The 10,586-nt window shown below is 48.5% G+C and overlaps 2 non-coding genes and 1 pseudogene across 2 annotated transcripts; all 3 read right to left on the bottom strand.

The window, feature by feature from the left end:
• LOC148165757 (large subunit ribosomal RNA) overlaps positions 1 to 3,876 on the bottom strand; it is a 7,780-nt pseudogene extending 3,904 nt beyond the window's left edge.
• Positions 3,877 to 4,534: 658 nt separating this feature from the next.
• On the bottom strand, positions 4,535 to 4,691 carry LOC148165756 (5.8S ribosomal RNA). Its single transcript, XR_015771202.1, has one exon. It is a non-coding gene; the product is annotated as a 5.8S ribosomal RNA (ribosomal RNA).
• A 1,616-nt stretch (positions 4,692 to 6,307) lies between these two features.
• On the bottom strand, positions 6,308 to 8,228 carry LOC148165755 (small subunit ribosomal RNA). The gene has a single exon (XR_015771204.1). It is a non-coding gene; the product is annotated as a small subunit ribosomal RNA (ribosomal RNA).
• Positions 8,229 to 10,586: the final 2,358 nt, after the last annotated feature.

The raw sequence follows: 10,586 nt of genomic DNA, 5'->3' as shown, positions 1-10,586 counted from the left end.
TTTGCAAGGGTGGCAAGCCACCGGTCGACTGACTGCAACAAAATTGCGTCGTCGCTTGCTAGAGCCGCATTTACCAACTCGTGTAGCATATCGTCCTGTCCGAGTGTACCCGCGTCACGCTGCTCTCGCAGGTAACCGACCAAAGTACCCCGGACTTCCTGCCCCTGTTCCACACCTGTATGCGCCGCCCTAGGAGTGGGTGGTAAACTCCTGCTGCGACGCATTTTATGGGCTATTTTAGGTGTGGATAATGCTGTTAAATTTGGAGTTGGCAAAACCGGTCGTGGTGCACTGATGGGCGTGCTTGGGGTGAGCGTTAGGCTCGAATTTGGTTTCGAATCATCACAGGCTGGCTGTTCCCGTGTGAGAGAAGGCGTACACCTCCTCTGAACCACTGTCATCCGCGCCGCCGGATGTTCAGAAGGTCCGTCTTTTACCGACTGTGTACCTATAATCTCAAGCCTCGTCCTACTAGACTTCGGCGGTTCGCGATGTCCGGTGGGTGAAACGGACGTGGGCGAAGTGAGCGAATCGCAACTACTCGAGGTTTCTGACAACACAAAATCTGGGTCCGCTGTCCGAGGGCTCATGCCTTCTGGAGAGAGAGAACCAATCGCACCGCGCTCTCCTGCTACTGCAGGCGGTCTGGCTGTTCTGGCGGGTCTAGCCAGACTCTGTCGCGGCGCATTCGAGACCTGGTTATACCGGGCCACCCCTTTCGAGGTGGCTAGCCTGGTGGTCGGCCGTGAGAGGGACGCGGACAATCCCCCCGTACCACTAGCCATTCCTTTCGGGACGGCTCCTGTGGCCACGGTGGGTGGACTGGCCCGTGTAGGCTTGGCCAGTCGCGCGCGCGCCCTCCTCAGGTACTCCTGGTACTCGGGTTTCTCTCTCCGAGACCTGACTTGTTGGTGAGTCAGGCCTGTCGAAGCCATCATCTCCTTATAGAAGATGCCGTTACTGGCCTTGACTTCGACGTCGGCGATTTTTCCCATGAGCTCACTCTCGGGTGCCGGTAGTTGGCTAAGGAGTTCCGTGTTATACTCCTGCGGATGAGCCTTTCTTTCGTGTTGTCGTACTCCCGCGAAAGAAGCAAATTTCGCATCGCACCACTGACACTTGGAAGTGTCTCGCTTGCCGCATTCTTTCATAAGAGAGTCATAGTTACTCCCGCCGTTTACCCGCGCTTGCTTGAATTTCTTCACGTTGACATTCAGAGCACTGGGCAGAAATCACATTGCGTCAACACCCGCTGGGGCCATCGCAATGCTTTGTTTTAATTAGACAGTCGGATTCCCCCGGTCCGTGCCAGTTCTGAGCTGACCGTTGAATGGCGGCCGAAGAGGACATCCGAACGCCCTTGCGGGCGCACTCGGAGCCTCGCAGCAAGACGGTTCCGCGGGAGACCAAGGCACGGGACCGAGCTCGGATTCGAAGTACACCGCCGAAGCGACACACCCTGCACCTCGCCCAGGCCCGGCACGTCAGTCGCGACCCGCTTCCCCGCCAAGCCCGACACGCCCCGATCCTCAGAGCCAATCCTTATCCCGAAGTTACGGATCCAATTTGCCGACTTCCCTTACCTACATTATTCTATCGACTAGAGGCTCTTTACCTTGGAGACCTGCTGCGGATATGGGTACGAACCGGCGCGACGCCTCCACGTGGCCCTCTCCCGGATTTTCAAGGTCCGAGGGGAAGATCCGGACACCGCCGCAACTGCGGTGCTCTTCGCGTTCCAAACCATATCTCCCTGCTAGAGGATTCCATGGAACTCGAACGCTCATGCAGAAAAGAAAACTCTTCCCGGATCTCCCGACGGCGTCTCCGTGTCCTTTTGGGTTGCCCCGACGAACTCTCTTTCGAGGGCCCGAATTATAAACGGTTCCGCTGCCGGGTTCCGGAATAGGAACCGGATTCCCTTTCGCCCATCGGGTGTGTGCACAATTCCGTACGTTTCCGTCAACAATTGCGAATTGCGACCAACGACAAAAATCTACACCACATCAACATCGGCTTTCGCCTAGGGCTTAGGATCGACTGACTCGTGTGCAACGGCTGTTCACACGAAACCCTTCTCCACGTCAGTCCTCCAGGGCCTCGCTGGAGTATTTGCTACTACCACCAAGATCTGCACCGACGGCGGCTCCAGACGGCCTCACGGCCAGTCCTTCTGCGCTCACCGCCGCGACCCTCCTACTCGTCAGGGCTTCATGGCCGGTTAATTTAATAACCTGACCGCACATGCCTCTGACGGCCGAGTATAAGCACGACGCTTCAGCGCCATCCATTTTCAGGGCTAGTAACTTCGGCAGGTGAGTTGTTACACACTCCTTGGCGGATTCCGACTTCCATGGCCACCGTCCTGATGTCTTAAGTTACCAACGCCTTTCATGGTATCCCATAAGCGTCGATTTAGGCGCTTTAACTCGGCGTTTGGTTCATCCCACAGCGCCAGTTCTGCTTACCAAAAATGGCCCACTTGGCACTCTGATTCGAGTCTCGCGGCTTCAATAGTTCGAGCAAGCCGGAGATCTCACCCATTTAAAGTTTGAGAATAGGTTGAGGCCGTTTCGACCCCAATGCCTCTAATCATTCGCTTTACCGGATGAAACTCGTATGCTATGAGCGCCAGCTATCCTGAGGGAAACTTCGGAGGGAACCAGCTACTAGATGGTTCGATTAGTCTTTCGCCCCTATACCCAGTTCCGACGATCGATTTGCACGTCAGAATCGCTACGGACCTCCATCAGGGTTTCCCCTGACTTCGTCCTGACCAGGCATAGTTCACCATCTTTCGGGTCCCAGCGTGTACGCTCTTGGTGCGCCTCTTCTCGCAATGAGAACGAGACGCCCCGGGAGTGCGGGGCGGCAGCCGTAACGACCGCCCATCCTCCCTTGGTCCGCGCAAGGCGGACCTTCACTTTCATTGCGCCTTTAGGTTTAGTTAAATCCCAATGACTCGCGCACATGCTAGACTCCTTGGTCCGTGTTTCAAGACGGGTCCTGAAAGTACCCAAAGCTATAGCGTCGCAGATCGGCGTTTCAACGAGGTCTGTCCGAGAACACCTCAGCGAACAGCCACCCGGGGACGGGACCGGCACCAGGTCCGATCACCATCACGACGGGCGCGCTTGCCGAAGGTCGGACGCTAACTGTGTAGCGGCCCCGCGCCATCTGTATACCGTCGAGCGAGCCGATCGGGAAACACCACGGGTTCATTCGGCGAACGGCGAACCGTCCGAACGAGCTCCACCGCGGGCCTTAGACCGGCACTCAACGGATCGCGACGTCCTACAGGGGGAGAAGTGCACGCGTTCGACGGCAGATCGACAAAACGAAAGGTGCAAACGACGCGTACGCCATCTGTCACACGATCGTCCAGCGCCGCCATCGAGTCACGCTGAATCTCCCCTTTCGACCTTTCGGGTTTCTCAGGTTTACCCCTGAACGGTTTCACGTACTATTGAACTCTCTCTTCAAAGTTCTTTTCAACTTTCCCTCACGGTACTTGTTCGCTATCGGTCTCGTGGTCATATTTAGCCTTAGATGGAGTTTACCACCCACTTAGGGCTGCACTCTCAAGCAACCCGACTCTGAGGAGAGATCCTCCCGTTATCGGCAGCGGTCGCTACGGGCCTGGCACCCTCTATGGGCTGTGGCCCCGTTCAAGATGGACTTGGACGCGCCGCACGATCTCGGGATGACGGATCCTCCCTAACACCACATTTCCCGGCGTCCGGTTTCGGCCGCGGGATTCGGTGCTGGGCTTCTCCCTGTTCGCTCGCCGCTACTGAGGGAATCCTAGTTAGTTTCTTTTCCTCCGCTTAGTAATATGCTTAAATTCAGCGGGTAGTCTCACCTGCTCTGAGGTCGCATATGAAAAATAAAAATTTTTCATTCGGTCATTTCGACGATCACGACACGTCTCCCATTCCTTGCTATACGTGTTCGTCATTTTTCTTTTTAAAAAATGGCTAAGTTTACAGAAACGCTTACGATCTGACGTCTGTCGCGATTTGCATTACACGTCTCGGACACGACGACCGTCTATAACGTTCTCAACCTTAAAACGCCATTTTTTTTTTTAAATGACGACATGTTGAAGAAATAGGACGTGCTACGCCGAAAGACCAGCCAACAACTACAACAAGTAGTAGTTGGTCGCTTTCGCGTCTTAAGATGTCGCGCAAATTTACTCGCTGCACGAGAAACGCACACAAACACACGATTCTACGACACACCACGCAAGAACATGTGCCGACGTAAACACTTTCGTATTTATGATTCGCAAGGTGGACGTCCGACGGACTTTGTAAAAAAAAAATACAAAGCATACCCGTCCCGTCCTTTTTGACGAAAAAACACGCTCGAGTAAACGTCTCGGCACACGTTCGAGGCGTGCGTCGTTATATCGTGACGTAAGTGACGATCACGTACATTAATGAGTACCTATTCGACGCGTCGCAACACATCCAACACGCTCCGACGTTTTCGTCCGAAAACGAAAACCGAGCAGTCTTTGAAATTGACACGACCCTCAGCCAGGAGTGGTCCGGGAACATTATATCCGAGGACCGCAATGTGCGTTCGAAATGTCGATGTTCATGTGTCCTGCAGTTCACAAGTTGACGCGCAATTAGCTGCGTTCTTCATCGACCCACGAGCCAAGTGATCCACCGTTCAGGGTAATCTTTTTAAAATTTAAACGCTCGTTCCACAAGAACCCCGATCATGCCGATCGTCCAGCTGTCTATACACGTCTTGCAAAAATTTTTGCGTACGTGCGTACATCCGAAACGAAAATGATCTTCGTGGTTCCGAAACGTGCCACGTCTAAAATTTCGGTGTTGTGGTATGGATATTTATGATTCTCGCTCTTAATTGTCTTTCGTCCGTACTTTCTCGTCTGAAAGGGAACGCGATCGTCGGTCTCAGTTTTACGCGTACGAAAAAATTAAAAAAAATATTAACCCAAACACAAATTTGTATCCGCGCACCGAAAAAGAAGCACTTTTCTTTTTCACGCGGTCTCCGCTTTTACACGCAAAGTACGAGCATGTATGTGTGAAGATGGGACATGTTCGATACGATTTTAATTAGGAATTTGCCAATTTCCTTTTTCTCAGCAATAATTTTAATAAATAATGCTGCTTTCTCTCATAAACTACATTTTCGGTAGTTTTCCTTTATTGTGTCTTTCATTTAGTGTGCGTGTGTCAAGCACTTTAAAAAGTGTGACGAAGAGACGGTTTTTGATCGATCGGAATCAACACATCATTACATCATCGTACTCGTTATGAAAAAGCGAATTAGTATCCGCCGTAAGCGAAAAGAGATTTTCGCGGGCGGTCTTTGTGTTCGTGTTTCAATTTTCTTTCTATATTTTTTCGTCGCCAAACCGAAGACAGATCGTGAATTTTGACGAAAAAATCTATAGACGTGCCAGACTGAGCGTCTAACATAAAATCCTCAAGTTTACCGTTCTATATCGTGACTTAATGACGATTGACGGTGTATATAATTTTGAAATGGTGCAGTCGTACGCTCCGTAAAGAGAATTTTACCGTTTCTAACGAAATCACTTTACCACATCTACCAAAAACATTAAAAAAGCAAGGTGTGATGTGTGTGTGATCGCTCGTTTAACGGCGCTTTCAAAAAACTCTTTGAAGCGTCTAACGACGAACATCATTCACGCGAATCGTAAAATCGGGAGCGTTTCTCGCCGGTCCCGTAGCCGGGCGTAAATCATTTAAAACCCACGGAGTCGTAACCTAATTCGACACCTGCGATTTTCTTCTTTCTCGACTACTCTGCTACATCCTCTCCGTGTGTCCGAAAAAAGAGGACTTCTAACGTCTTTCGACTTTCGCGGTGGAGTTCACAACTTTCCGCGATCCGGTCGAAAAACCGAAAGCGTCCCTCCTTTTTTCCATCATTGGAAAAGATCGAGAGATAGTACAAAAAAAATCAAAAAATCTAGGTACCCGAAGAAACAGCCGTATGCCCGAGCGAATTCGGTTTTTCTCGTTCAAAAAAGGTGAAAAACTCGATCGCAAGGACCGGCGCTGCGGGCCAGCGTAACGCTATTGTTTTTCCGAATATGTACGATTCGTAGTTCAAAACGTCGTACACACGGTGTTTCAAAAAGAAACAAGCAACGGCACGACAAAAGATCGTGCCGTCGACTCCATGTCATCGACGACGGTGTTGTAAAAACATAAAGTGTACATCGACACGATCAAATAAAAATGCATAATAATAAATTATACATATGTCAAAATTCGTGTGTACGAGGACACGTTAATGATCCTTCCGCAGGTTCACCTACGGAAACCTTGTTACGACTTTTACTTCCTCTAAATGATCAAGTTTGGTCATCTTCCCAGCGACATCGACGACGTCGAAACGCCATCGCGTACCGGTCCGAAGACCTCACTAAATCATTCAATCGGTAGTAGCGACGGGCGGTGTGTACAAAGGGCAGGGACGTAATCAACGCGAGCTTATGACTCACGCTTACTGGGAATTCCTCGTTCATGGGGAACAATTGCAAGCCCCAATCCCTAGCACGAAGGAGGTTCAGCGGGTTACCCGGACCGCTCGGTCAGGGAGGACACGCTGATTCCTTCAGTGTAGCGCGCGTGCGGCCCAGAACATCTAAGGGCATCACAGACCTGTTATTGCTCAATCTCGTGCGGCTAGAAGCCGCCTGTCCCTCTAAGAAGAATTGTTTGTACGCCGACAGTAAAAACCGCGCACGACCACCGGGCGAACCCAGGATCGACGGGCCTTTGGGATGTCGAAATACGCCTATTTAGCAGGCTAGAGTCTCGTTCGTTATCGGAATTAACCAGACAAATCGCTCCACCAACTAAGAACGGCCATGCACCACCACCCACCGAATCAAGAAAGAGCTCTCAATCTGTCAATCCTTCCGGTGTCCGGGCCTGGTGAGGTTTCCCGTGTTGAGTCAAATTAAGCCGCAGGCTCCACTCCTGGTGGTGCCCTTCCGTCAATTCCTTTAAGTTTCAGCTTTGCAACCATACTTCCCCCGGAACCCAAAAGCTTTGGTTTCCCGGAAGCTGCCCGCCGAGTCATCGGAAGAACGTCGGCGGATCGCTAGCTGGCATCGTTTATGGTTAGAACTAGGGCGGTATCTGATCGCCTTCGAACCTCTAACTTTCGTTCTTGATCAATGAAAGCGTTTTTGGCAAATGCTTTCGCTTCTGTCCGTCTTGCGACGATCCAAGAATTTCACCTCTAACGTCGCAATACGAATGCCCCCATCCGTTCCTATTAATCATTACCTCGGGGTTCCGAAAACCAACAAAATAGAACCGAGGTCCTATTCCATTATTCCATGCACACAGTATTCAGGCGAAGTTTTAGCCTGCTTTAAGCACTCTAATTTGTTCAAAGTAAACGTGCCGGCCCACCTCGACACTCAATGAAGAGCACCGCGGCGGGATTGAGTTGGGCCGCCCTCTCGAGCTAAGCCCACCGGCAGGACGTCCCGCGGCACGCCAGTTGACACCGCGAACGATGAACCGGCGGCGCGGGACACAGATTCGACTACGAGCTTTTTAACCGCAACAACTTTAATATACGCTATTGGAGCTGGAATTACCGCGGCTGCTGGCACCAGACTTGCCCTCCAATTGATCCTCGTTAAAGGGTTTAGAGTGTACTCATTCCGATTACGGGGCCTCGGATGAGTCCCGTATCGTTATTTTTCGTCACTACCTCCCCGTGCCGGGAGTGGGTAATTTGCGCGCCTGCTGCCTTCCTTGGATGTGGTAGCCGTTTCTCAGGCTCCCTCTCCGGAATCGAACCCTGATTCCCCGTTACCCGTTACAACCATGGTAGGCGCAGAACCTACCATCGACAGTTGATAAGGCAGACATTTGAAAGATGCGTCGCCGGTGCGAGACCGTGCGATCAGCGTAAAGTTATTCAGAGTCACCAAGTTGTACGATGACGGAGACCGCCACCGATTGGTTTTGATCTAATAAAAGCGCTCCTTCCGTTTCCGGTTGGAGCTCTGTTTGCATGTATTAGCTCTAGAATTACCACAGTTATCCAAGTAAATGTGGGTACGATCTAAGGAACCATAACTGATTTAATGAGCCTTTCGCGGTTTCACCTTAATTTGGCTTGTACTGAGACATGCATGGCTTAATCTTTGAGACAAGCATATGACTACTGGCAGGATCAACCAGGGAACTGCGTTCTTGTTTTAAAATAAGAGAGTTTTAGTCTTTCTTTCCTTCTAGTCATATAAGCTACAATAATCGTAGAATTTCGGAAAGACACCTGCTGCTCTTATAAAAAACTGAACACTTTCCTATTATTGTTTTGAAGAAAGTGTGCGTGTCTGCGAAACGAAAACCTCGTAAGAAGAGACGTAACGCCACGCGATCTTTCTGGATGGAAAATTTTTCGACATTTTTTTCACATCATCCTTGATTGAATCTCCTGCAACAATTTTATTCTTATTCATCCGTTCTAAGTTGTCGTCGTCGTCGAAATAAATAATTTGTACACACTTCGGGGTACACGTTTGTCAAAATTCATGAAATGCAACGTAACATTTTTACTTTAATAAATTTTTACAGTGCATTCAGATCGACTAAACGAACAACGACGGATGAATTGATTTATGGATTTTTATTTGTTGCGACTCATCGGAGGAGAGAGTGAAGAAAAAATAATCCAATATCATGGTTACGGAATAATTTTCTATGACTTTTTCATCCTTGTTTGAATCTTGCAACAATTAATTTTATTCATCCGTTCTAAGTTGTCGTCGTCGTCGAAATAAATAATTTGTACACATTTCGGTACACGTTTGTCAAAATTCATGAAATGCAAACGTAACATTTTACTTTAATAAATTTTTACAGTGCATTCAGATCGACTAAACGAACAACGACGGATGGATTACTTATTTTTGTTGCGACTCATCGGACGAAAAGTAGAAACATAATCCTCCATTGTAATATAGTTTTTACGGAAAATTTTTCTTTTATTTTATATCCTTGATTGAATGCTGCATTTTATCCGTCTTTTTTTCGTCAAAAACAGAGATCAATGCGATTCATCGGACGAAGAAATAATTTCCCAGTTCAAAATTTAGAGATTTTTGGGCACATCGACTTGAAATTTTATCGTAAAGAAAAAATATCGTCGTCGACAAGCAAAAGTTCAAACATTCTCCATACTCTTCGCTAGATTGAAAGCGACGGTTTATTGTGAGATTTCTCTTTAGAAATATTCACACGTTACGAGTTTATGAAATTTTATTTATTTCAAAATTCTCGCTCGGACTTTAGTGAGTTGACGCATTTGTTAATTTTTGGTCGTTCTGACACGAACACATAAAATCTTTGATTGCATTTGGACCGCTAACATAGAAACGCTCGCCGCATCCGCAATCTCGCTGTGCATGGTCAATGGCAAGATTTGTCATCCCTCAAACGATGGTGGGTCCACAGGGTACACATTCCGGCCATCGTCCCAACTACGGGTAAGTCGCGGTGTACGAGAGGTAACAAGATAATCGGACGCACATAAAATCACATTTCGATCGTACGCTTTTGTCCGCTGCTACATACCACCACTACTATCCCTATATATGCCAGCGCGGCAGCGTTCAGCTCTGAATCACTCGATGCGCGAAACGGTCGAAATCCCATAGCGCGCCGGCCGCTCGCTATGGGCGAGGGGTCGGGTAAATCGGTCTGATCGCTCGGTGCAAAAGTCCGTTTGGGTACTTAGAGACGGAATTTTAAAATTCTGATTTCGCAGATCAATTTCAAGGGTCATTAGGACTCGAATGCCGTTAACGGTGTTTTGAAAAAAATATTTTTTACGTTTTTACGGCATTTCGACCGAACACCTCAGTTCCGACTTCGGACTTAGAATAATTTTCATCAAAATTTCGAACGCCTCAGTTTCCAGAGGGTTTTAGATCCCGTTTAGTTAGGGGTTTGAAATTATCACAGCCACCCTTGTTTGGTGTTAGTTCGACCGTAACTTTTGTTCGTTTGCATTTAATTTCGATTTTTCTGGGACTTTTGGTCAATGTAAATTTATCAACCGCTACACTTCCGACTTCGGACTTAGACGAATGAGCGCCGAACGCTACAGTTTCGACTTCGGACTTAGAAAAATTTCGCTCGACCGCCACAGTTTCGAATTGGACTTAGAAAAATTTCGGTCGAACGCCTCAGTTTCGAATCGGACTTAGAAAAATTTTGGTCGACCGCTACAGTTTCGACTTCGGACTTAGAAAAATTTCGTTCGAACGCTACAGTTTCGACTTCGGACTTGGAAAAATTTCGCTCGACCGCCACAGTTCCAACATGAGACTTAGAAAAATTTTTATCAAAAATTCGAACACCTCAGTTTCGACTACGGACTTAGAAAAATTTCGCTCGACCGCCACAGTTCCTATTTCGGACTTAGAAAAATTTTCATCAAAATTTCGAACGCCTCAGTTTCCAGAGGGTTTTAGATCCCGTTTAATTAGAAGCTTGAAATTATAAAATCTACCTTCTATCGATGTTAGTTCGACCCAA

The sequence above is a fragment of the Gnatocerus cornutus genome, unplaced genomic scaffold, assembly GCF_029298725.1.
Source record: "Gnatocerus cornutus isolate USDA-ARS CGAHR unplaced genomic scaffold, icGnaCorn1.1 ctg00000221.1, whole genome shotgun sequence".
Classification (NCBI taxonomy): Eukaryota; Metazoa; Arthropoda; class Insecta; order Coleoptera; family Tenebrionidae; genus Gnatocerus; species Gnatocerus cornutus.
This window is presented reverse-complemented; position numbering and strand designations above follow the sequence as displayed.